At 47.9% G+C, this 25923-nt stretch overlaps 1 protein-coding gene across 1 annotated transcript in view; it reads left to right on the plus strand.

Annotated features, from left to right (window-relative positions):
* The window catches only part of LOC144672966 (uncharacterized), a 572457-nt gene that overhangs the window by 437000 nt on the left and 109534 nt on the right, over nt 1-25923 (plus strand). The gene's annotated exons all lie outside the window — the stretch shown is intronic.

Consider the following 25923-nt stretch of genomic DNA (forward strand, 5'->3'; position numbering starts at 1 on the left):
GTGTGTGCCTTTGTAAATCTGAGTTTGAGAGCGTGTGCCTGTGTAAATCTGAGGGTGAGTGTGTGAGCCTGTGTGAATCTGAGTGTGAGAGTGTGTGCCTGTGTAAATCTGAGTGTGAGAGTGTGTGCCTGTGTGAATCTGAGTGTGAGAGTGTGTGCCTGTTTAAATCTGAGTGTGAGAGTGTGTGCCTGAGTGAATCTGAGTGTGAGAGTGTGTGCCTGTGTAAATCTGAGTGTGAGAGCGTGTGCCTGTGTAAATCTGAGTGTGAGAGTGTGTGCCTGTGTAAATCTGAGTGTGCGAGTGTGTGCCTGTTTGAATCTGAGTGTGAGAGTGTGTGCCTGTGTGAATCTGATTGAGTGTGTGTGACCGTGTGAATCTGAGTGTGAGAGTGTGTTTAAATCTGAGTGTGAGAGTATGTGCCTTTTGTAAATCTGAGTGTGAGAGTGCGTGCCTGTGTGAATCTGAGCGTGAGAGTGTGTGTAAATCGGAGTTTGAGAGTGTGTGCCTGTGTGAATATGAGTGTGAGATTGTGTGCCTGTGTGAATCTGAGTGTGAGAGTGTGTGTAAATCTGAGTGTGAGAGTGTTTGCCTGTGTGAATCTGAGTGTGAGAGTGTGTGCCTGTGTGAATCTGAGTGTGAGAATGTGTGCCTGTGTGAATCTGAGTGTGAGAGTGAGTGTGTGTTAATCTGAGTGTGAGAGTGTGTGCCTGTGTGAATCTGAGTGTGAGAGTGTGTGCCTGTGTAAATCTGAGTGTGAGAGTGTGTGCCTGTGTGAATTTGTGTGTGAGAGTGTGTGCCTGTGTGAATGTGAGTGTGAGAGTGTGTGCCTCTGTAAATCTGAGTGTGAGAGTGTGTGCCTGTGTAAATCTGAGTGTGAGAGTGTGTGCCTGTGTAAATCTGAGTGTGAGAGTGTGTGCCTGTGTAAATCTGAGTGTGAGAGTGTGTGCCTGTGTAAATCTGAGTGTGAGAGTGTGTGCCTGTGTTAATCTGAGTGTGAGAGTGTGTGCCTGTGTGAATCGGAGTGTGAGAGTGTGTGCCTGTGTGAATCCAAGTGAGAGAGCGTGTGCCTGTGTAAATCTGAGTGTGAGAGTGTTTGCCTGTGTGAATCTGAGTGTGAGAGTGTGTGCCTGTGTGAATTTGAGTGTGAGAGTGTGTGCCCGTGTGAATCTGAGGGTGAGAGTGTGTGCCTGTGTGATTCTGAGTGTGAGAGTGTGTGCCTGTGTGAATCTGAGTGAGAGTGTGTGCCTGTGTGAATTTGAGTGTGAGAGTGTGTGCCTGTGTAAATCTGAGTTTGAAAGTGTGTGCCTGTGTAAATCTGAGTGCGGGATTGTGTGCCTGTGTGAATCTGAGTTTTAGAGTGTGTGCCTTTGTAAATCTGAGTTTGAGAGCGTGTGCCTGTGTAAATCTGAGGGTGAGAGTGTGAGCCTGTGTGAATCTGAGTGTGAGAGTGTGTGCCTGTGTAAATCTGAGTGTGAGAGTGTGTGCCTGAGTGAATCTGAGTGTGAGAGTGTGTGCCTGTGTAAATCTGAGTGTGAGAGCGTGTGCCTGTGTAAATCTGAGTGTGAGAGTGTGTGCCTGTGTAAATCTGAGTGTGCGAGTGTGTGCCTGTTTGAATCTGAGTGTGAGAGTGTGTGCCTGTGTGAATCTGATTGAGTGTGTGTGACCGTGTGAATCTGAGTGTGAGAGTGTGTTTAAATCTGAGTGTGAGAGTATGTGCCTTTTGTAAATCTGAGTGTGAGAGTGCGTGCCTGTGTGAATCTGAGCGTGAGAGTGTGTGTAAATCGGAGTTTGAGAGTGTGTGCCTGTGTGAATATGAGTGTGAGATTGTGTGCCTGTGTGAATCTGAGTGTGAGAGTGTGTGTAAATCTGAGTGTGAGAGTGTTTGCCTGTGTGAATCTGAGTGTGAGAGTGTGTGCCTGTGTGAATCTGAGTGTGAGAATGTGTGCCTGTGTGAATCTGAGTGTGAGAGTGAGTGTGTGTTAATCTGAGTGTGAGAGTGTGTGCCTGTGTGAATCTGAGTGTGAGAGTGTGTGCCTGTGTAAATCTGAGTGTGAGAGTGTGTGCCTGTGTGAATTTGTGTGTGAGAGTGTGTGCCTGTGTGAATGTGAGTGTGAGAGTGTGTGCCTGTGTAAATCTGAGTGTGAGAGTGTGTGCCTGTGTAAATCTGAGTGTGAGAGTGTGTGCCTGTGTAAATCTGAGTGTGAGAGTGTGTGCCTGTGTAAATCTGAGTGTGAGAGTGTGTGCCTGTGTAAATCTGAGTGTGAGAGTGTGTGCCTGTGTTAATCTGAGTGTGAGAGTGTGTGCCTGTGTGAATCGGAGTGTGAGAGTGTGTGCCTGTGTGAATCCAAGTGAGAGAGCGTGTGCCTGTGTAAATCTGAGTGTGAGAGTGTTTGCCTGTGTGAATCTGAGTGTGAGAGTGTGTGCCTGTGTGAATTTGAGTGTGAGAGTGTGTGCCCGTGTGAATCTGAGTGTGAGAGTGTGTGCCTGTGTGATTCTGAGTGTGAGAGTGTGTGCCTGTGTGAATCTGAGTGTGAGAGTGTGTGCCTGTGTAAATCTGAGTGTGAGAGTGTGTGCCTGTGTAAATCTGAGTGCGGGATTGTGTGCCTGTGTGAATCTGAGTGTTAGAGTGCGTGCCTTTGTAAATCTGAGTTTGAGAGCGTGTGCCTGTGTAAATCTGAGTGTGAGAGTGTGAGCCTGTGTGAATCTGAGTGTGAGAGTGTGTGCCTGTGTAAATCTGAGTGTGAGAGTGTGTGTAAATCTGAGGTTGAGAGTGTGTGCCTGTGTGAATATGAGTGTGAGAGTTTGTCCCTGTGTGAATCTGAGTGAGTGTGTGTGCCCGTGTGAATCTGAGTGTGAGAGTGTGTTTAAATCTGAGTGTGAGAGTATGTGCCTGTGTGAATCTGAGTGTGAGAGTGTGTGCCTGTGTGAATCTGAGTCTGAGAGTGTGTGCCTGTGTGAATCTGAGTGTGAGAGTGTGTGTAAATCTGAGGTTGAGAGTGTGTGCCTGTGTGAATATGAGTGTGAGAGTGTGTGCCTGTGTGAATCTGAGTGTGAGAGTGTGTGTAAATCTGAGTGTGAGAGTGTTTGCCTGTGTGAATCTGAGTGTGAGATTGTGTGCCTGTGTTAATCTGAGTGTGAGAGTGTGTGCCTGTGTGAATCTGAGTGTGAGATTGTGTGCCTGTGTGAAGCTGAGTGAGAGAGTGTGTGCCTGTGTGAATCTGAGTGTGAGAGTGTGTGCCTGTGTAAATCTGAGTGTGAGTGTGTGCCTGTGTGAATCTGAGTGTGAGAGTGTGTTCCTGTGTGAATCTGAGTGAGAGAGCGTGTGCCTGTGTAAATCTGAGTGTGAGAGTTTGTGCCTGTGTGAATCTGAGTGTGAGAGCGTGTGCCTGTGTGAATCTGAGTGTGAGAGTGTGTGCCTGTGTGAATCTGAGTATGAGAGTATGTGCCTGTGTGAATCTGAGTGTGAGAGTGTGTGCCTGTGTGAATCTGAGTGTGAGAGTGTGTGCCTGTGTGAATCAGAGTGTGAGAGTGTGTGCCTGTGTAAATCTGAGTGTGAGAGTGTGTGCCTGTGTAAATCTGAGTGTGAGAGTGTGTGCCTGTGTAAATCTGAGTGTGAGAGTATGTGCCTGTGTGAATCTGAGTGTGAGAGTGTGTGCCTGTGTGAATCTGAGTTCGAGAGCGTGAACCCGTGTAAATCTGAGTGTGAGAGTGTGTGCCTGTGTGAATCTGAGTGTGAGAGTGTGTGCCTGTGTAAATCTGAGTGTGAGAGTGTGTGCCTGTGTAAATCTGAGTGCGGGAATGTGTGCCTGTGTGAATCTGAGTGTTAGAGTGCGTGCCTTTGTAAATCTGAGTTTGAGAGCGTGTGCCTGTGTAAATCTGAGTGTTAGAGTGTGAGCCTGTGTGAATCTGAGTGTGAGAGTGTGTGCCTGTGTAAATCTGAGTGTGAGAGTGTGTGCCTGTGTGAATCTGAGTGTGAGAGTGTGTGCCTGTGTAAATCTGAGTGTGAGAGTGTGTGCCTGTGTAAATCTGAGTGTGCGAGTGTGTGCCTGTGTAAATCTGAGTGTGAGAGTGTGTGCCTGTGTGAATCTGAGTGTGAGAGTGTGTGCCTGTGTGATTCAGAGTGTGAGAGTGTGTGCCTGTTTGAATCTGAGTGTGAGAGTGTGTGCCTGTGTGAATCTGAGTGAGTGTGTGTGCCCGTGTGAATCTGAGTGTGAGAGTGTGTTTAAATCTCAGTGTGAGAGTATGTGCCTGTGTGAATCTGAGTGTGAGAGTGTGTGCCTGTGTGAATCTGAGTCTGAGAGTGTGTGCCTGTGTGAATCTGAGTGTGAGAGTGTGTGTAAATCTGAGTTTGAGAGTGTGTGCCTGTGTGAATATGAGTGTGAGAGTGTGTGCCGGTGTGAATCTGAGTGTGAGAGTGTGTGTAAATCTGAGTGTGAGAGTGTTTCCCTGTGTGAATCTGAGTGTGAGAGTGTGTGCCTGTGTGAATCTGAGTGTGAGAGTGTGTGCCTGTGTGAATCTGAGTGTGAGAGTGAGTGTGTGTAAATCTGAGTGTGAGAGTGTGTGTCTGTGTGAATCAGAGTGTGAGAGTGTGTGCCTGTGTAAATCTGTGTGTGAGAGTGTGTGCCTGAGTGTATTTGTGTGTGAGAGTGTGTGCCTGTGTGAATCTGAGTGTGAGAGCGTGAGCCTGTGTAAATCTGAGTGTGAGAGTGTGTGCCTGTGTGAATCTGAGTGTGAGAGTGTGTGCCTGTGTAAATCTGAGTGTGAGAGTGTGTGCCTGTGTAAATCTGAGTGTGAGAGTGTGTGCCTGTGTGAATCTGAGTGTGAGAGTGTGTGCCTGTGTAAATCTGAGTGTGAGAGAGTGTGCCTGTGTAAATCTGAGTGTGAGAGTGTGTGCCTGTGTAAATCTGAGTGTGAGAGTGTGTGCCTGTGTGAATCGGAGTGTGAGAGTGTGTTCCTGTGTGAATCTGAGTGAGAGAGCGTGTGCCTGTGTAAATCTGAGTGTGAGAGTTTGTGCCTGTGTGAATCTGAGTGTGAGAGCGTGTGCCTGTGTGAATCTGAGTGTGAGAGTGTGTGCCTGTGTGAATCTGAGTGTGAGAGTATGTGCCTGTGTGAATCTGAGTGTGAGAGTGTGTGCCTGTGTGAATCTGAGTGTGAGAGTGTGTGCCTGTGTGAATCAGAGTTTGAGAGTGTGTGCCTGTGTAAATCTGAGTGTGAGAGAGTGTGCCTGTGTAAATCTGAGTGTGAGAGTGTGTGCCTGTGTAAATCTGAGTGTGAGAGTATGTGCCTGTGTGAATCTGAGTGTGAGAGTGTGTGCCTGTGTGAATCTGAGTTCGAGAGCGTGAGCCCGTGTAAATCTGAGTGTGAGAGTGTGTGCCTGTGTGAATCTGAGTGTGAGAGTGTGTGCCTGTGTAAATCTGAGTGTGAGAGTGTGTGCCTGTGTAAATCTGAGTGCGGGAATGTGTGCCTGTGTGAATCTGAGTGTTAGAGTGCGTGCCTTTGTAAATCTGAGTTTGAGAGCGTGTGCCTGTGTAAATCTGAGTGTTAGAGTGTGAGCCTGTGTGAATCTGAGTGTGAGAGTGTGTGCCTGTGTAAATCTGAGTGTGAGAGTGTGTGCCTGTGTGAATCTGAGTGTGAGAGTGTGTGCCTGTGTAAATCTGAGTGTGAGAGTGTGTGCCTGTGTAAATCTGAGTGTGCGAGTGTGTGCCTGTGTAAATCTGAGTGTGAGAGTGTGTGCCTGTGTGAATCTGAGTGTGAGAGTGTGTGCCTGTGTGATTCAGAGTGTGAGAGTGTGTGCCTGTTTGAATCTGAGTGTGAGAGTGTGTGCCTGTGTGAATCTGAGTGAGTGTGTGTGCCCGTGTGAATCTGAGTGTGAGAGTGTGTTTAAATCTCAGTGTGAGAGTATGTGCCTGTGTGAATCTGAGTGTGAGAGTGTGTGCCTGTGTGAATCTGAGTCTGAGAGTGTGTGCCTGTGTGAATCTGAGTGTGAGAGTGTGTGTAAATCTGAGTTTGAGAGTGTGTGCCTGTGTGAATATGAGTGTGAGAGTGTGTGCCGGTGTGAATCTGAGTGTGAGAGTGTGTGTAAATCTGAGTGTGAGAGTGTTTCCCTGTGTGAATCTGAGTGTGAGAGGGTGTGCCTGTGTGAATCTGAGTGTGAGAGTGTGTGCCTGTGTGAATCTGAGTGTGAGAGTGAGTGTGTGTAAATCTGAGTGTGAGAGTGTGTGTCTGTGTGAATCAGAGTGTGAGAGTGTGTGCCTGTGTAAATCTGTGTGTGAGAGTGTGTGCCTGAGTGTATTTGTGTGTGAGAGTGTGTGCCTGTGTGAATCTGAGTGTGAGAGCGTGAGCCTGTGTAAATCTGAGTGTGAGAGTGTGTGCCTGTGTGAATCTGAGCGTGAGAGTGTGTGCCTATGTGAATCTGACTGTGAGAGCGTGTGCCTGAGTGAATCTGATTGTGAGTGCGTGTGCCTGTGTAAATCTGAGTGTGAGAGTGTGTGCCTGTGTAAATCTGAGTGTGAGAGCGTGTACCTGTGTAAATCTGAGTGTGAGAGGGTGTGCCTGTGTGATTCTGAGTGTTAGAGTGTGTGACTGTGTGATTCTGAGTGTGAGAGCGTGTGCCTTTGTGAATCTGAGTGTGATACTGTGTGCCTGTGTGAACCTGAGTGTGCGTGTTTTTGCCTGTGTGAAGCTGAGTGTGAGAGTGTGTGCCTGTGTGAATCTGAGTGTGAGAGTGTGTGCCTGTGTACATCTGAGTGTGAGAGTGTGTGCCTGTGTAAATCTGAGTGAGGGATTGTTTGCCTGTGTGAATCTGAGTTTTAGAGTGTGTGCCTTTGTAAATCTGAGTTTGAGAGCGTGTGCCTGTGTAAATCTGACTGTGAGAGTGTGAGCCTGTGTGAATCTGAGTGTGAGAGTGTTGCCTGTGTAAATTTGAGTGTGAGAGTGTGTGCCTGTGTGAATCTGAGTGTGAGAGTGTGTGCCTGTGTAAATCTGAGTGTGAGAGTGTGTGCCTGAGTGAATCTGAGTGTGAGAGTGTGTGCCTGTGTAAATCTGAGTGTGAGAGCGTGTGCCTGTGTAAATCTGAGTGTGAGAGTGTGTGCCTGTGTAAATCTGAGTGCGTGCCTGTGTAAATCTGAGTGTGAGAGTGTGTGCCTGTGTGAATCTGAGTGTGAGAGTGTGTGCCTATGTGATTCTGAGTGTGAGAGTGTGTGCCTGTTTGAATCTGAGTGTGAGAGTGTTTGCCTGTGTGAATCTGAGTGAGTGTGTGTGCCCGTGTGAATCTGAGTGTGAGAGTGTGTTTAAATCTGAGTGTGAGAGTATGTGCCTTTTGTAAATCTGAGTGTGAGAGTGTGTGCCTGTGTGAATCTCTGTCTGAGAGTGTGTGCCTGTGTGAATCTGAGTGTGAGAGTGTGTGTAAATCTGAGTTTGAGTGTGTGTGCCTGTGTGAATATGAGTGTGAGAGTGTGTGCCTGTGTGAATCTGAGTGTGAGAGTGTGTGTAAATCTGAGTGTGAGAGTGTTTGCCTGTGTGAATCTGAGTGTGAGAGTGTGTGCCTGTGTGAATCTGAGTGTGAGAGTGTGTGCCTGTGTAAATCTGAGTGTGAGAGTGTGTGCCTGTGTGAATCTGAGTGTGAGAGTGTGTGCCTGTGTAAATCTGAGTGTGAGAGTGTGTGCCTGTATGAATCTGAGTGTGAGAGGGTGTGTAAATCTGATTGTGAGAGTGTGTGCCTGTGTGAATCTGAGTTTGAGAGTGTGTGCCTGTGTGAATCTGAATGTGAGAGTGTGTGCCTCTGTGAATCTGAGTGTGAGAGTGTGTGCCTGTGTGAATCTGAGTGTGAGAGTGTGTGTATATCTGAGTGTGAGAGTGTGTGCCTGAGTGAATCTGAGTGTGAGAGTGTGTGCCTGTGTGAATCTGAGTGTGAGAGTGTGTGCCTGTGTGAATCTGAGTGTGAGAGTGTGTGCCTGTGTGAATCTGAGTGTGAGAGTGTCTGTAAATCTGATTGTAAGAGTGTGTGCCTGTGTGAATCTGAGTGTGAGAGTGTGTGCCTATGTGAATCTGAGTGTGAGAGTGTGTGCCTGTGTAAATCTGAGTGTGTGAGTGTGTGCCTGTGTGTATCTGAGTCTGAGAGTGTGTGCCTGTGTGAATCTGAGTGTGAGAGTGTGTGCCTGTGTGAATCTGAGTGTGTGAGTGTGTGCCTGTGTGTATCTGAGTCTGAGAGTGTGTGCCTGTGTGAATCTGAGTGTGAGAGTGTGCGCCTGTGTGAATCTGAGTGTGAGAGTGTGTGCCTGTGTAAATCTGAGTGTGAGAGCGTGTGCCTGTGTGAATCTGAGTGTGAGATTGTGTGCCTGTGTGATTCTGAGTGTTAGAGTGTGTGACTGTGTGATTCTGAGTGTGAGAGCGTGTGCCTTTGTGAATCTGAGTGTGATACTGTGTGCCTGTGTGAACCTAAGTGTGCGTGTTTTTGCCTGTGTGAATCTGAGTGTGAGAGTGTGTGCCTGTGTGAATCTGAGTGTGAGAGTGTGTGCCTGTGTACATCTGAGTGTGAGAGTGTGTGCCTGTGTAAATCTGAGTGAGGGATTGTTTGCCTGTGTGAATCTGAGTTTTAGAGTGTGTGCCTTTGTAAATCTGAGTTTGAGAGCGTGTGCCTGTGTAAATCTGACTGTGAGAGTGTGAGCCTGTGTGAATCTGAGTGTGAGAGTGTTGCCTGTGTAAATTTGATTTTGAGAGTGTGTGCCTGTGTGAATCTGAGTGTGAGAGTGTGTGCCTGTGTAGATCTGAGTGTGAGAGTGTGTGCCTGAGTGAATCTGAGTGTGAGAGTGTGTGCCTGTGTAAATCTGAGTGTGAGAGCGTGTGCCTGTGTAAATCTGAGTGTGAGAGTGTGTGCCTGTGTAAATCTGAGTGTGCGAGTGTGTGCCTGTGTAAATCTGAGTGTGAGAGTGTGTGCCTGTGTGAATCTGAGTGTGAGAGTGTGTGCCTGTGTGATTCTGAGTGTGAGAGTGTGTGCCTGTTTGAATCTGAGTGTGAGAGTGTTTGCCTGTGTGAATCTGAGTGAGTGTGTGTGCCCGTGTGAATCTGAGTGTGAGAGTGTGTTTAAATCTGAGTGTGAGAGTATGTGCCTTTTGTAAATCTGAGTGTGAGAGTGTGTGCCTGTGTGAATCTCTGTCTGAGAGTGTGTGCCTGTGTGAATCTGAGTGTGAGAGTGTGTGTAAATCTGAGTTTGAGTGTGTGTGCCTGTGTGAATATGAGTGTGAGAGTGTGTGCCTGTGTGAATCTGAGTGTGAGAGTGTGTGTAAATCTGAGTGTGAGAGTGTTTGCCTGTGTGAATCTGAGTGTGAGAGTGTGTGCCTGTGTGAATCTGAGTGTGAGAGTGTGTGCCTGTCTGATTCTGAGTGTGAGAGTGAGTGTGTGTAAATCTGAGTGTGAGAGTGTGTGCCTGTGCAAATCTGAGTGTGAGAGTGTGTGCCTGTGTGAATTTGTGTGTGAGAGTGTGTGCCTGTGTGAATCTGAGTGTGAGAGTGTGTGCCTGTGTAAATCTGAGTGTGAGAGTGTGTGCCTGTGTGAATCTGAGTGTGAGAGTGTGTGCCTGTGTAAATCTGAGTGTGAGAGTGTGTGCCTGTATGAATCTGAGTGTGAGAGGGTGTGTAAATCTGATTGTGAGAGTGTGTGCCTGTGTGAATCTGAGTTTGAGAGTGTGTGCCTGTGTGAATCTGAATGTGAGAGTGTGTGCCTCTGTGAATCTGAGTGTGAGAGTGTGTGCCTGTGTGAATCTGAGTGTGAGAGTGTGTGTATATCTGAGTGTGAGAGTGTGTGCCTGAGTGAATCTGAGTGTGAGAGTCTGTGCCTGTGTGAATCTGAGTGTGAGAGTGTGTGCCTGTGTGAATCTGAGTGTGAGAGTGTGTGCCTGTGTGAATCTGAGTGTGAGAGTGTCTGTAAATCTGATTGTGAGAGTGTGTGCCTGTGTGAATCTGAGTGTGAGAGTGTGTGCCTATGTGAATCTGAGTGTGAGAGTGTGTGCCTCTGTGAATCTGAGTGTGATAGTGTGTGCCTGTGTGAATCTGAGTGTGAGAGTGTGTGTATATCTGAGTGTGAGAGTGTGTGCCTGTGTGAATCTGAGTGTGAGAGTGTGTGCCTGTGTGAATCTGAGTGTGAGAGTGTGTGCCTGTGTGAATCTGAGTGTGAGAGTGTGTGCCTGTGTAAATCTGAGTGTGTGAGTGTGTGCCTGTGTGTATCTGAGTCTGAGAGTGTGTGCCTGTGTGAATCTGAGTGTGAGAGTGTGTGCCTGTGTGAATCTGAGTGTGAGAGTGTGTGCCTGTGTAAATCTGAGTGTGAGAGCGTGTGCCTGTGTGAATCTGAGTGTGAGATTGTGTGCCTGTGTGAATCTGAGTGTGAGTGAGTGTGCCTGTGTGAATCTGAGTGTGAGAGTGTGTGCCTGTGTAAATCTGAGTGTGAGAGTGTGTGCCTGTGTAAATCTGAGTGTGTGTGCCTGTGTGAATCTGAGTGTGAGAGTGTGTGCCTGTGTGAATCTGAGTGTGAGTGTGTCTGCCTGTGTGAATCTGAGTGTGAGAGTGTGTGCCTGTGTGAATCTGAGTGTGAGAGTGTGTGTGAATCTGAGTGTGAGAGTGTGTGCCTTTGTGAATCTGAGTGTGAGTGTGTGTGCCTGTGTGAATCTGAGTGTGAGAGTGTGTGCCTGTGTGAATCTGAGTGTGAGAGTGTCTGCCTGTGTAAATCTGAGTGTGAGAGTATGTGCCTGTGTAAATCTGAGTGTGAGAGTGTGTGCCTGTGTGATTCTGAGTGTGAGAGCGTGTGCCTGTGAATCTGTGTGTGTGTGAATCGGTGTGCTGGTCCCTGTCAATCTGAGTATGAGAGTGTGTGCCTGTGTGAATCTGAGTTTGAGAGTGTGCGCCTGTGTGATCCTGAGTGTGAGAGTGTGTGCCTGTGTGAATCTGAGTGTGAGAGTGTGTGCCTGTGTATATCTGTTTTTGAGGTTGTGTGCCTGTGTGAATCTGAGTGTGAGATTGTGTGCCTGTGTGAATCTGAGTGTGAGAGTGTGTGCCTGTGTGAATCTGAGTGCGGGTCCCAGTGAATCGGAGTGTGAGAGTGTGTGTAAATCTGAGTGTGAGAGTGTGTGTAAATCTGAGTGTGAGAGTGTGTGCCTGTGTGAATCTGAGTGTGAGTATGTGTGCCTGTGTTAATCTGAGTGTGAGAGTGTGTGCCTGTGTAAATCTGAGTGTGAGAGTGTGTGCCTGTGTAAATCTGAGTGTGAGAGTGTGTGCCTGTGTGATTCTGAGTGTGAGAGTGTGTGCCTGTATGAATCGGAGTGTGAGAGTGTGTGCCTGTGTGAATCTGAGTGAGAGTGTGTGCCTGTGTGAATCTGAGTGTGAGAGTGTGTGCCTTTGTGAATCTGAGTGTGAGAGTGTGTGCCTGTGTGAATCTGAGTGTGAGAGTGTGTGCCTGTGTGAATCTGTTTGTGAGAGTGTGTGTACATCTGATTGTGAGAGTGTGTGTCTGTGTGATTCTGAGTGGGACAGTGTGTGCCTGTGTGAATCTGAGTGTGAGAGTGTGTGCCTCTGTGAATCTGAGTGTGAGAGTGTGTGCCTGTGTGAATCTGAGTCTGAGAGTGTGTGTATATCTGAGTGTGAGAGTGTGCGCCTGTGTGAATCTGAGTGTGAGAGTGTGTGCCTGTGTGAATCTGAGTGTGAGAGTGTGTGCCTGTGTGAATCTGAGTGTGAGAGCGTGTGCCTGTGTGAATCTGAGTGTGAGAGTGTGTGCCTGTGTGAATCTGAGTCTGAGAGTGTGTGTATATCTGAGTGTGACAGTGTGCGCCTGTGTGAATCTGAGTGAGAGAGCGTGTGCCTGTCTAAATCTGAGTGTGAGAGTTTGTGCCTGTGTGAATCTGAGTGTGAGAGCGTGTGCCTGTGTGAATCTGAGTGTGAGAGTGTGTGCCTGTGTGAATCTGAGTGTGAGAGTATGTGCCTGTGTGAATCTGAGTGTGAGAGTGTGTGCCTGTGTGAATCTGAGTGTGAGAGTGTGTGCCTGTGTGAATCAGAGTGTGAGAGTGTGTGCCTGTGTAAATCTGAGTGTGAGAGTGTGTGCTTGTGTAAATCTGAGTGTGAGAGTGTGTGCCTGTGTAAATCTGAGTGTGAGAGTATGTGCCTGTGTGAATCTGAGTGTGAGAGTGTGTGCCTGTGTGAATCTGAGTTCGAGAGCGTGAGCCCGTGTAAATCTCAGTGTGTGAGTGTGTGCCTGTGTGAACCTGAGTGTGCGTGTTTTTGCCTGTGTGAATCTGAGTGTGAGAGTGTGTGCCTGTGTGAATCTGAGTGTGAGAGTGTGTGCCTGTGGAAATCTGAGTGTGAGAGTGTGTGCCTGTGTAAATCTGAGTGCGGAAATGTGTGCCTGTGTGAATCTGAGTGTTAGAGTGCGTGCCTTTGTAAATCTGAGTTTGAGAGCGTGTGCCTGTGTAAATCTGAGTGTTAGAGTGTGAGCCTGTGTGAATCTGAGTGTGAGAGTGTGTGCCTGTGTAAATCTGAGTGTGAGAGTGTGTACCTGTGTGAATCTGAGTGTGAGAGTCTGTGCCTGTGTAAATCTGAGTGTGAGAGTGTTTGCCTGTGTAAATCTGAGTGTGCGAGTGTGTGCCTGTGTAAATCTGAGTGTGAGAGTGTGTGCCTGTGTGAATCTGAGTGTGAGAGTGTGTGCCTGTGTGATTCAGAGTGTGAGAGTGTGTGCCTGTTTGAATCTGAGTGTGAGAGTGTGTGCCTGTGTGAATCTGAGTGAGTGTGTGTGCCCGTGTGAATCTGAGTGTGAGAGTGTGTTTAAATCTCAGTGTGAGAGTATGTGCCTGTGTGAATCTGAGTGTGAGAGTGTGTGCCTGTGTGAATCTGAGTCTGAGAGTGTGTGCCTGTGTGAATCTGAGTGTGAGAGTGTGTGTAAATCTGAGTTTGAGAGTGTGTGCCTGTGTGAATATGAGTGTGAGAGTGTGTGCCGGTGTGAATCTGAGTGTGAGAGTTTGTGTAAATCTGAGTGTGAGAGTGTTTCCCTGTGTGAATCTGAGTGTGAGAGTGTGTGCCTGTGTGAATCTGAGTGTGAGAGTGTGTGCCTGTGTGAATCTGAGTGTGAGAGTGAGTGTGTGTAAATCTGAGTGTGAGAGTGTGTGTCTGTGTGAATCAGAGTGTGAGAGTGTGTGCCTGTGTAAATCTGTGTGTGAGAGTGTGTGCCTGAGTGTATTTGTGTGTGAGAGTGTGTGCCTGTGTGAATCTGAGTGTGAGAGCGTGAGCCTGTGTAAATCTGAGTGTGAGAGTGTGTGCCTGTGTGAATCTGAGCGTGAGAGTGTGTGCCTATGTGAATCTGAGTGTGAGAGCGTGTGCCTGAGTGAATCTGATTGTGAGTGCGTGTGCCTGTGTAAATCTGAGTGTGAGAGTGTGTGCCTGTGTAAATCTGAGTGTGAGAGCGTGTGCCTGTGTAAATCTGAGTGTGAGAGGGTGTGCCTGTGTGATTCTGAGTGTTAGAGTGTGTGACTGTGTGATTCTGAGTGTGAGAGCGTGTGCCTTTGTGAATCTGAGTGTGATACTGTGTGCCTGTGTGAACCTGAGTGTGCGTGTTTTTGCCTGTGTGAATCTGAGTGTGAGAGTGTGTGCCTGTGTGAATCTGAGTGTGAGAGTGTGTGCCTGTGTACATCTGAGTGTGAGAGTGTGTGCCTGTGTAAATCTGAGTGCGGGATTGTGTGCCTGTGTGAATCTGAGTTTTAGAGTGTGTGCCTTTGTAAATCTGAGTTTGAGAGCGTGTGCCAGTGTAAATCTGAGTGTGAGAGTGTGAGCCTGTGTGAATCTGAGTGTGAGAGTGTTGCCTGTGTAAATTTGAGTGTGAGAGTGTGTGCCTGTGTGAATCTGAGTGTGAGAGTGTGTGCCTGTGTAAATCTGAGTGTGAGAGTGTGTGCCTGAGTGAATCTGAGTGTGAGAGTGTGTGCCTGTGTAAATCTGAGTGTGAGAGCGTGTGCCTGTGTAAATCTGAGTGTGAGAGTGTGTGCCTGTGTAAATCTGAGTGTGCGAGTGTGTGCCTGTGTAAATCTGAGTGTGAGAGTGTGTGCCTGTGTGAATCTGAGTGTGAGAGTGTGTGCCTGTGTGATTCTGAGTGTGAGAGTGTGTGCCTGTTTGAATCTGAGTGTGAGAGTGTTTGCCTGTGTGAATCTGAGTGAGTGTGTGTGCCCGTGTGAATCTGAGTGTGAGAGTGTGTTTAAATCTGAGTGTGAGAGTATGTGCCTTTTGTAAATCTGAGTGTGAGAGTGTGTGCCTGTGTGAATCTCTGTCTGAGAGTGTGTGCCTGTGTGAATCTGAGTGTGAGAGTGTGTGTAAATCTGAGTTTGAGTGTGTGTGCCTGTGTGAATATGAGTGTGAGAGTGTGTGCCTGTGTGAATCTGAGTGTGAGAGTGTGTGTATATCTGAGTGTGAGAGTGTTTGCCTGTGTGAATCTGAGTGTGAGAGTGTGTGCCTGTGTGAATCTGAGTGTGAGAGTGTGTGCCTGTCTGATTCTGAGTGTGAGAGTGAGTGTGTGTAAAGCTGAGTGTGAGAGTGTGTGCCTGTGTGAATCTGAGTGTGAGAGTGTGTGCCTGTGTGAATTTGTGTGTGAGAGTGTGTGCCTGTGTGAATCTGAGTGTGAGAGTGTGTGCCTGTGTAAATCTGAGTGTGAGAGTGTGTGCCTGTGTGAATCTGAGTGTGAGAGTGTGTGCCTGTGTAAATCTGAGTGTGAGAGTGTGTGCCTGTATGAATCTGAGTGTGAGAGTGTGTGTAAATCTGATTGTGAGTGTGTGTGCCTGTGTGAATCTGAGTTTGAGAGTGTGTGCCTGTGTGAATCTGAATGTGAGAGTGTGTGCCTCTGTGAATCTGAGTGTGAGAGTGTGTGCCTGTGTGAATCTGAGTGTGAGAGTGTGTGTATATCTGAGTGTGAGAGTGTGTGCCTGAGTGAATCTGAGTGTGAGAGTCTGTGCCTGTGTGAATCTGAGTGTGAGAGTGTGTGCCTGTGTGAATCTGAGTGTGAGAGTGTGTGCCTGTGTGAATCTGAGTGTGAGAGTGTCTGTAAATCTGATTGTGAGAGTGTGTGCCTGTGTGAATCTGAGTGTGAGAGTGTGTGCCTATGTGAATCTGAGTGTGAGAGTGTGTGCCTCTGTGAATCTGAGTGTGATAGTGTGTGCCTGTGTAAATCTGAGTGTGTGAGTGTGTGCCTGTGTGTATCTGAGTCTGAGAGTGTGTGCCTTTGTGAATCTGAGTGTGAGAGTGTGTGCCTGTGTGAATCTGAGTGTGAGAGTGTGTGCCTGTGTAAATCTGAGTGTGAGAGCGTGTGCCTGTGTGAATCTGAGTGTGAGATTGTGTGCCTGTGTGAATCTGAGTGTGAGTGAGTGTGCCTGTGTGAATCTGAGTGTGAGAGTGTGTGCCTGTGTAAATCTGAGTGTGAGAGTGTGTGCCTGTGTAAATCTGAGTGTGTGTGCCTGTGTGAATCTGAGTGTGAGAGTGTGTGCCTGTGTGAATCTGAGTGTGAGTGTGTCTGCCTGTGTGAATCTGAGTGTGAGAGTGTGTGCCTGTGTGAATCTGAGTGTGAGAGTGTGTGTGAATCTGAGTGTGAGAGTGTGTGCCTGTGTGAATCTGAGCGTGAGTGTGTGTGCCTGTGTGAATCTGAGTGTGAGAGTGTGTGCCTGTGTGAATCTGAGTGTGAGAGTGTCTGCCTGTGTAAATCTGAGTGTGAGAGTATGTGCCTGTGTAAATCTGAGTGTGAGAGTGTGTGCCTGTGTGATTCTGAGTGTGAGAGCGTGTGCCTGTGAATCTGTGTGTGTGTGAATCGGTGTGCTGGTCCCTGTCAATCTGAGTATGAGAGTGTGTGCCTGTGTGAATCTGAGTTTGAGAGTGTGCGCCTGTGTGATTCTGAGTGTGAGAGTGTGTGCCTGTGTGAATCTGAGTGTGAGAGTGTGTGCCTGTGTATATCTGTTTTTGAGGTTGTGTGCCTATGTGAATCTGAGTGTGAGATTGTGTGCCTGTGTGAATCTGAGTGTGAGAGTGTGTGCCTGTGTGAATCTGAGTGCGGGTCCCAGTGAATCGGAGTGTGAGAGTGTGTTTAAATCTGAGTGTGAGAGTGTGTGTAAATCTGAGTGTGAGAGTGTGTGCCTGTGTGAATCTGACTGTGAGAGTGTGTGCCTGTGAGAATCTGAGTGTGAGAGTGTGTGCCTGTGTGAATCTGTTTGTGAGAGTGTGTGTACATCTGAGTGTGAGAGTGTGTGCCTGTGTGAATCTGAGTGTGAGAGCGTGTGCCTGTGTGAATCTGAGTGTGAGAGTGTGTGCCTGTGTGAATCTGAGTCTGAGAGTGTGTGTATATCTGAGTGTGAGAGTGTGCGCCTGTGTGAATCTGAGTGAGAGAGCGTGTGCCTGTGTAAATCTGAGTGTGAGAGTTTGTGCCTGTGTGAATCTGAGTGTGAGAGCGTGTGCCTGTGTGAATCTGAGTGTGAGAGTGTGTGCCTGTGTGAATCTGAGTGTGAGAGTATGTGCCTGTGTGAATCTGAGTGTGAGAGTGTGTGCCTGTGTGAATCTGAGTGTGAGAGTGTGTGCCTGTGTGAATCAGAGTGTGAGAGTGTGTGCCTGTGTAAATCTGAGTGTGAGAGTGTGTGCTTGTGTAAACCTGAGTGTGAGAGTGTGTGCCTGTGTAAATCTGAGTGTGAGAGTATGTGCCTGTGTGAATCTGAGTGTGAGAGTGTGTGCCTGTGTGAATCTGAGTTCGAGAGCGTGAGCCCGTGTAAATCTGAGTGTGAGAGTGTGTGCCTGTGTGAACCTGAGTGTGCGTGTTTTTGCCTGTGTGAATCTGAGTGTGAGAGTGTGTGCCTGTGTGAATCTGAGTGTGAGAGTGTGTGCCTGTGTAAATCTGAGTGTGAGAGTGTGTGCCTGTGTAAATCTGAGTGCGGGAATGTGTGCCTGTGTGAATCTGAGTGTTAGAGTGCGTGACTTTGTAAATCTGAGTTTGAGAGCGTGTGCCTGTGTAAATCTGAGTGTTAGAGTGTGAGCCTGTGTGAATCTGAGTGTGAGAGTGTGTGCCTGTGTAAATCTGAGTGTGAGAGTGTGTGCCTGTGTGAATCTGAGTGTGAGAGTGTGTGCCTGTGTAAATCTGAGTGTGAGAGTGTTTGCCTGTGTAAATCTGAGTGTGCGAGTGTGTGCCTGTGTAAATCTGAGTGTGAGAGTGTGTGCCTGTGTGAATCTGAGTGTGAGAGTGTGTGCCTGTGTGATTCAGAGTGTGAGAGTGTGTGCCTGTTTGAATCTGAGTGTGAGAGTGTGTGCCTGTGTGAATCTGAGTGAGTGTGTGTGCCCGTGTGAATCTGAGTGTGAGAGTGTGTTTAAATCTCAGTGTGAGAGTATGTGCCTGTGTGAATCTGAGTGTGAGAGTGTGTGCCTGTGTGAATCTGAGTCTGAGAGTGTGTGCCTGTGTGAATCTGAGTGTGAGAGTGTGTGTAAATCTGAGTTTGAGAGTGTGTGCCTGTGTGAATATGAGTGTGAGAGTGTGTGCCTGTGTGAATCTGAGTGTGAGAGTGTGTGTAAATCTGAGTGTGAGAGTGTTTCCCTGTGTGAATCTGAGTGTGAGAGTGTGTGCCTGTGTGAATCTGAGTGTGAGAGTGTGTGCCTGTGTGAATCTGAGTGTGAGAGTGAGTGTGTGTAAATCTGAGTGTGAGAGTGTGTGTCTGTGTGAATCAGAGTGTGAGAGTGTGTGCCTGTGTAAATCTGTGTGTGAGAGTGTGTGCCTGAGTGTATTTGTGTGTGAGAGTGTGTGCCTGTGTGAATCTGAGTGTGAGAGCGTGAGCCTGTGTAAATCTGAGTGTGAGAGTGTGTGCCTGTGTGAATCTGAGCGTGAGAGTGTGTGCCTATGTGAATCTGACTGTGAGAGCGTGTGCCTGAGTGAATCTGATTGTGAGTGCGTGTGCCTGTGTAAATCTGAGTGAGAGAGTGTGTGCCTGTGTAAATCTGAGTGTGAGAGCGTGTGCCTGTGTAAATCTGAGTGTGAGAGGGTGTGCCTGTGTGATTCTGAGTGTTAGAGTGTGTGACTGTGTGATTCTGAGTGTGAGAGCGTGTGCCTTTGTGAATCTGAGTGTAATACTGTGTGCCTGTGTGAACCTGAGTGTGCGTGTTTTTGCCTGTGTGAATCTGAGTGTGAGAGTGTGTGCCTGTGTGAATCTGAGTGTGAGAGTGTGTGCCTGTGTACATCTGAGTGTGAGAGTGTGTGCCTGTGTAAATCTGAGTGAGGGATTGTTTGCCTGTGTGAATCTGAGTTTTAGAGTGTGTGCCTTTGTAAATCTGAGTTTGAGAGCGTGTGCCTGTGTAAATCTGACTGTGAGAGTGTGAGCCTGTGTGAATCTGAGTGTGAGAGTGTTGCCTGTGTAAATTTGAGTGTGAGAGTGTGTGCCTGTGTGAATCTGAGTGTGAGAGTGTGTGCCTGTGTAAATCTGAGTGTGAGAGTGTGTGCCTGAGTGAATCTGAGTGTGAGAGTGTGTGCCTGTGTAAATCTGAGTGTGAGAGCGTGTGCCTGTGTAAATCTGAGTGTGAGAGTGTGTGCCTGTGTAAATCTGAGTGTGCGAGTGTGTGCCTGTGTAAATCTGAGTGTGAGAGTGTGTGCCTGTGTGAATCTGAGTGTGAGAGTGTGTGCCTGTGTGATTCTGAGTGTGAGAGTGTGTGCCTGTTTGAATCTGAGTGTGAGAGTGTTTGCCTGTGTGAATCTGAGTGAGTGTGTGTGCCCGTGTGAATCTGAGTGTGAGAGTGTGTTTAAATCTGAGTGTGAGAGTATGTGCCTTTTGTAAATCTGAGTGTGAGAGTGTGTGCCTGTGTGAATCTCTGTCTGAGAGTGTGTGCCTGTGTGAATCTGAGTGTGAGAGTGTGTGTAAATCTGAGTTTGAGTGTGTGTGCCTGTGTGAATATGAGTGTGAGAGTGTGTGCCTGTGTGAATCTGAGTGTGAGAGTGTGTGTAAATCTGAGTGTGAGAGTGTTTGCCTGTGTGAATCTGAGTGTGAGAGTGTGTGCCTGTGTGAATCTGAGTGTGAGAGTGTGTGCCTGTCTGATTCTGAGTGTGAGAGTGAGTGTGTGTAAATCTGAGTGTGAGAGTGTGTGCCTGTGTGAATCTGAGTGTGAGAGTGTGTGCCTGTGTAAATCTGAGTGTGAGAGTGTGTGCCTGTGTGAATTTGTGTGTGAGAGTGTGTGCCTGTGTGAATCTGAGTGTGAGAGTGTGTGCCTGTGTAAATCTGAGTGTGAGAGTGTGTGCCTGTGTGAATCTGAGTATGAGAGTGTGTGCCTGTGTAAATCTGTGTGTGAGAGTGTGTGCCTGTATGAATCTGAGTGTGAGAGTGTGTGTAAATCTGATTGTGAGTGTGTGTGCCTGTGTGAATCTGAGTTTGAGAGTGTGTGCCTGTGTGAATCTGAATGTGAGAGTGTGTGCCTCTGTGAATCTGAGTGTGAGAGTGTGTGCCTGTGTGAATCTGAGTGTGAGAGTGTGTGTATATCTGAGTGTGAGAGTGTGTGCCTGAGTGAATCTGAGTGTGAGAGTCTGTGCCTGTGTGAATCTGAGTGTGAGAGTGTGTGCCTGTGTGAATCTGAGTGTGAGAGTGTGTGCCTGTGTGAATCTGAGTGTGAGAGTGTCTGTAAATCTGATTGTGAGAGTGTGTGCCTGTGTGAATCTGAGTGTGAGAGTGTGTGCCTATGTGAATCTGAGTGTGAGAGTGTGTGCCTCTGTGAATCTGAGTGTGATAGTGTGTGCCTGTGTAAATCTGAGTGTGTGAGTGTGTGCCTGTGTGTATCTGAGTCTGAGAGTGTGTGCCTGTGTGAATCTGAGTGTGAGAGTGTGTGCCTGTGTGAATCTGAGTGTGAGAGTGTGTGCCTGTGTAAATCTGAGTGTGAGAGCGTGTGCCTGTGTGAATCTGAGTGTGAGATTGTGTGCCTGTGTGAATCTGAGTGTGAGTGAGTGTGCCTGTGTGAATCTGAGTGTGAGAGTGTGTGCCTGTGTAAATCTGAGTGTGAGAGTGTGTGCCTGTGTAAATCTGAGTGTGTGTGCCTGTGTGAATCTGAGTGTGAGAGTGTGTGCCTGTGTGAATCTGAGTGTGAGTGTGTCTGCCTGTGTGAATCTGAGTGTGAGAGTGTGTGCCTGTGTGAATCTGAGTGTGAGAGTGTGTGTGAATCTGAGTGTGAGAGTGTGTGCCTGTGTGAATCTGAGTGTGAGTGTGTGTGCCTGTGTGAATCTGAGTGTGAGAGTGTGTGCCTGTGTGAATCTGAGTGTGAGAGTGTCTGCCTGTGTAAATCTGAGTGTGAGAGTATGTGCCTGTGTAAATCTGAGTGTGAGAGTGTGTGCCTGTGTGATTCTGAGTGTGAGAGCGTGTGCCTGTGAATCTGTGTGTGTGTGAATCGGTGTGCTGGTCCCTGTCAATCTGAGTATGAGAGTGTGTGCCTGTGTGAATCTGAGTTTGAGAGTGTGCGCCTGTGTGATTCTGAGTGTGAGAGTGTGTGCCTGTGTGAATCTGAGTGTGAGAGTGTGTGCCTGTGTATATCTGTTTTTGAGGTTGTGTGCCTGTGTGAATCTGAGTGTGAGATTGTGTGCCTGTGTGAATCTGAGTGTGAGAGTGTGTGCCTGTGTGAATCTGAGTGCGGGTCCCAGTGAATCGGAGTGTGAGAGTGTGTGTAAATCTGAGTGTGAGAGTGTGTGTAAATCTGAGTGTGAGAGTGTGTGCCTGTGTGAATCTGAGTGTGAGTGTGTGTGCCTGTGTTAATCTGAGTGTGAGAGTGTGTGCCTGTGTAAATCTGAGTGTGAGAGTGTGTGCCTGTGTAAATCTGAGTGTGAGAGTGTGTGCCTGTGTGATTCTGAGTGTGAGAGTGTGTGCCTGTATGAATCTGAGTGTGAGAGTGTGTGCCTGTGTGAATCTGAGTGAGAGTGTGTGCCTGTGTGAATCTGAGTGTGAGAGTGTGTGCCTTTGTGAATCTGAGTGTGAGAGTGTGTGCCTGTGTGAATCTGAGTGTGAGAGTGTGTGCCTGTGTGAATCTGTTTGTGAGAGTGTGTGTACATCTGATTGTGAGAGTGTGTGTCTGTGTGAATCTGAGTGTGACAGTGTGTGCCTGTGTGAATCTGAGTGTGAGAGTGTGTGCCTCTGTGAATCTGAGTGTGAGAGTGTGTGCCTGTGTGAATCTGAGTCTGAGAGTGTGTGTATATCTGAGTGTGAGAGTGTGCGCCTTTGTGAATCTGAGTGTGAGAGTGTGTGCCTGTGTGAATCTGAGTGTGAGAGTGTGTGCCTGTTTAAATCTGAGTGTGAGAGTGTGTGCCTGTGTAAATCTGAGTGTGTGAGTGTGTGCCTGTGTGAATATGAGTCTGAGAGTGTGTGCCTGTGTGAATCTGAGTGTGAGAGTGTGTGCCTGTGTGAATCTGAGTGTGAGAGTGTGTGCCTGTGTAAATCTGAGTGTGAGAGCGTGTGCCTGTGTGAATCTGAGTGTGAGATTGTGTGCCTGTGTGAATCTGAGTGTGAGTGTGTGTGCCTGTTTGGATCTGAGTGTGAGAGTGTGTGCCTGTGTAAATCTGAGTGTGAGAGCGTGTGTCTGTGTAAATCTGAGTGTGAGAGTTTGTGCCTGTGTAAATCTGAGTGTGTGTGCCTGTGTGAATCTGAGTGTGAGAGTGTGTGCCTGTGTGAATCTGAGTGTGAGTGTGTGTGCCTGTGTGAATCTGAGTGTGAGAGTGTGTGCCTGTGTGAATCTGAGTGTGAGAGTGTGTGTGAATCTGAGTGTGAGAGTGTGTGCCTGTGTGAATCTAAGTGTGAGTGTGTGTGCCTGTGTGAATCTGAGTGTGAGAATGTGTGCCTGTGTGAATCTGAGTGTGAGAGTGTCTGCCTGTGTAAATCTGAGTGTGAGAGTATGTGCCTGTGTAAATCTGAGTGTGAGAGTGTGTGCCTGTGTGAATCTGAGTGTGAGAGCCTGTGCCTGTGTGAATCTGTGTGTGTGTGAATCGGTGTGCTGGTCCTAGTGAATCTGAGTTTGAGAGTGTGTGCCTTTGTGAATCTGAGTGTGAGAGTGTGCGCCTGTGTGATTCTGAGTGTGAGAGTGTGTGCCTGTGTGAATCTGAGTGTGAGAGTGTTTGCCTGTGTAAATCTGAGTGTGAGAGTGTGTGCCTGTGTGAATCTGAGTGTGAGAGTGTGTGTAAATCTGAGTTTGAGTGTGTGTGCCTGTGTGAATATGAGTGTGAGAGTGTGTGCCTGTGTGAATCTGAGTGTGAGAGTGTGTGTAAATCTGAGTGTGAGAGTGTTTGCCTGTGTGAATCTGAGTGTGAGAGTGTGTGCCTGTGTGAATCTGAGTGTGAGAGTGTGTGCCTGTCTGATTCTGAGTGTGAGAGTGAGTGTGTGTAAATCTGAGTGTGAGAGTGTGTGCCTGTGTGAATCTGAGTGTGAGAGTGTGTGCCTGTGTAAATCTGAGTGTGAGAGTGTGTGCCTGTGTGAATTTGTGTGTGAGAGTGTGTGCCTGTGTGAATCTGAGTGTGAGAGTGTGTGCCTGTGTAAATCTGAGTGTGAGAGTGTGTGCCTGTGTGAATCTGAGTATGAGAGTGTGTGCCTGTGTAAATCTGTGTGTGAGAGTGTGTGCCTGTATGAATCTGAGTGTGAGAGTGTGTGTAAATCTGATTGTGAGTGTGTGTGCCTGTGTGAATCTGAGTTTGAGAGTGTGTGCCTGTGTGAATCTGAATGTGAGAGTGTGTGCCTCTGTGAATCTGAGTGTGAGAGTGTGTGCCTGTGTGAATCTGAGTGTGAGAGTGTGTGTATATCTGAGTGTGAGAGTGTGTGCCTGAGTGAATCTGAGTGTGAGAGTCTGTGCCTGTGTGAATCTGAGTGTGAGAGTGTGTGCCTGTGTGAATCTGAGTGTGAGAGTGTGTGCCTGTGTGAATCTGAGTGTGAGAGTGTCTGTAAATCTGATTGTGAGAGTGTGTGCCTGTGTGAATCTGAGTGTGAGAGTGTGTGCCTATGTGAATCTGAGTGTGAGAGTGTGTGCCTCTGTGAATCTGAGTGTGATAGTGTGTGCCTGTGTAAATCTGAGTGTGTGAGTGTGTGCCTGTGTGTATCTGAGTCTGAGAGTGTGTGCCTGTGTGAATCTGAGTGTGAGAGTGTGTGCCTGTGTGAATCTGAGTGTGAGAGTGTGTGCCTGTGTAAATCTGAGTGTGAGAGCGTGTGCCTGTGTGAATCTGAGTGTGAGATTGTGTGCCTGTGTGAATCTGAGTGTGAGTGAGTGTGCCTGTGTGAATCTGAGTGTGAGAGTGTGTGCCTGTGTAAATCTGAGTGTGAGAGTGTGTGCCTGTGTAAATCTGAGTGTGTGTGCCTGTGTGAATCTGAGTGTGAGAGTGTGTGCCTGTGTGAATCTGAGTGTGAGTGTGTCTGCCTGTGTGAATCTGAGTGTGAGAGTGTGTGCCTGTGTGAATCTGAGTGTGAGAGTGTGTGTGAATCTGAGTGTGAGAGTGTGTGCCTGTGTGAATCTGAGTGTGAGTGTGTGTGCCTGTGTGAATCTGAGTGTGAGAGTGTGTGCCTGTGTGAATCTGAGTGTGAGAGTGTCTGCCTGTGTAAATCTGAGTGTGAGAGTATGTGCCTGTGTAAATCTGAGTGTGAGAGTGTGTGCCTGTGTGATTCTGAGTGTGAGAGCGTGTGCCTGTGAATCTGTGTGTGTGTGAATCGGTGTGCTGGTCCCTGTCAATCTGAGTATGAGAGTGTGTGCCTGTGTGAATCTGAGTTTGAGAGTGTGCGCCTGTGTGATTCTGAGTGTGAGAGTGTGTGCCTGTGTGAATCTGAGTGTGAGAGTGTGTGCCTGTGTATATCTGTTTTTGAGGTTGTGTGCCTGTGTGAATCTGAGTGTGAGATTGTGTGCCTGTGTGAATCTGAGTGTGAGAGTGTGTGCCTGTGTGAATCTGAGTGCGGGTCCCAGTGAATCGGAGTGTGAGAGTGTGTGTAAATCTGAGTGTGAGAGTGTGTGTAAATCTGAGTGTGAGAGTGTGTGCCTGTGTGAATCTGAGTGTGAGTGTGTGTGCCTGTGTTAATCTGAGTGTGAGAGTGTGTGCCTGTGTAAATCTGAGTGTGAGAGTGTGTGCCTGTGTAAATCTGAGTGTGAGAGTGTGTGCCTGTGTGATTCTGAGTGTGAGAGTGTGTGCCTGTATGAATCTGAGTGTGAGAGTGTGTGCCTGTGTGAATCTGAGTGAGAGTGTGTGCCTGTGTGAATCTGAGTGTGAGAGTGTGTGCCTTTGTGAATCTGAGTGTGAGAGTGTGTGCCTGTGTGAATCTGAGTGTGAGAGTGTGTGCCTGTGTGAATCTGTTTGTGAGAGTGTGTGTACATCTGATTGTGAGAGTGTGTGTCTGTGTGAATCTGAGTGTGACAGTGTGTGCCTGTGTGAATCTGAGTGTGAGAGTGTGTGCCTCTGTGAATCTGAGTGTGAGAGTGTGTGCCTGTGTGAATCTGAGTCTGAGAGTGTGTGTATATCTGAGTGTGAGAGTGTGCGCCTTTGTGAATCTGAGTGTGAGAGTGTGTGCCTGTGTGAATCTGAGTGTGAGAGTGTGTGCCTGTTTAAATCTGAGTGTGAGAGTGTGTGCCTGTGTAAATCTGAGTGTGTGAGTGTGTGCCTGTGTGAATATGAGTCTGAGAGTGTGTGCCTGTGTGAATCTGAGTGTGAGAGTGTGTGCCTGTGTGAATCTGAGTGTGAGAGTGTGTGCCTGTGTAAATCTGAGTGTGAGAGCGTGTGCCTGTGTGAATCTGAGTGTGAGATTGTGTGCCTGTGTGAATCTGAGTGTGAGTGTGTGTGCCTGTTTGGATCTGAGTGTGAGAGTGTGTGCCTGTGTAAATCTGAGTGTGAGAGCGTGTGTCTGTGTAAATCTGAGTGTGAGAGTTTGTGCCTGTGTAAATCTGAGTGTGTGTGCCTGTGTGAATCTGAGTGTGAGAGTGTGTGCCTGTGTGAATCTGAGTGTGAGTGTGTGTGCCTGTGTGAATCTGAGTGTGAGAGTGTGTGCCTGTGTGAATCTGAGTGTGAGAGTGTGTGTGAATCTGAGTGTGAGAGTGTGTGCCTGTGTGAATCTAAGTGTGAGTGTGTGTGCCTGTGTGAATCTGAGTGTGAGAATGTGTGCCTGTGTGAATCTGAGTGTGAGAGTGTCTGCCTGTGTAAATCTGAGTGTGAGAGTATGTGCCTGTGTAAATCTGAGTGTGAGAGTGTGTGCCTGTGTGAATCTGAGTGTGAGAGCCTGTGCCTGTGTGAATCTGTGTGTGTGTGAATCGGTGTGCTGGTCCTAGTGAATCTGAGTTTGAGAGTGTGTGCCTTTGTGAATCTGAGTGTGAGAGTGTGCGCCTGTGTGATTCTGAGTGTGAGAGTGTGTGCCTGTGTGAATCTGAGTGTGAGAGTGTTTGCCTGTGTAAATCTGAGTGTGAGAGTGTGTGCCTGTGTGAATCTGAGTGTGAGAGTGTGTGCCTGTGTGAATCTGAGTGTGATAGTGTGTGCCTGTGTGAATCTGAGTGCGGGTCCCAGTGAATCGGAGTGTGAGAGAGTGTGTAAATTTGAATGTGAGAGTGTGTGTAAATCTGATTGTGAGAGTGTGTGCCTGTGTGAATCTGAGTGTGAGAGTGTGTGCCTGTGTGATTCTGAGTGTGAGAGTGTGTGCCTGTGTGAATCTGAGTGTGAGAGTGTGTGCCTGTGTAAATCTGTGTGTGAGAGTGTGTGCCTGTGTGAATCTGAGTGTGGGAGTGTGTGCCTGTGTGATTCTGAGTGTGAGAGTGTGTGCCTGTGTGAATCTGAGTGTGAGAGTGTGCGCCTGTGTGATTCTGAGTGTGAGAGTGTGTGCCTGTGTGAATCTGAGTGTGAGAGTGTGTGCCTGTGTAAATCTGAGTGTGAGAGTGTGTGCCTGTGTGAATCTGAGTCTGAGAGTGTGTGCCTGTGTGAATC

The sequence above is a fragment of the Cetorhinus maximus genome, unplaced genomic scaffold (assembly GCF_964194155.1).
Source record: "Cetorhinus maximus unplaced genomic scaffold, sCetMax3.hap1.1 HAP1_SCAFFOLD_174, whole genome shotgun sequence".
Taxonomy (NCBI): domain Eukaryota; kingdom Metazoa; phylum Chordata; class Chondrichthyes; order Lamniformes; family Cetorhinidae; genus Cetorhinus; species Cetorhinus maximus.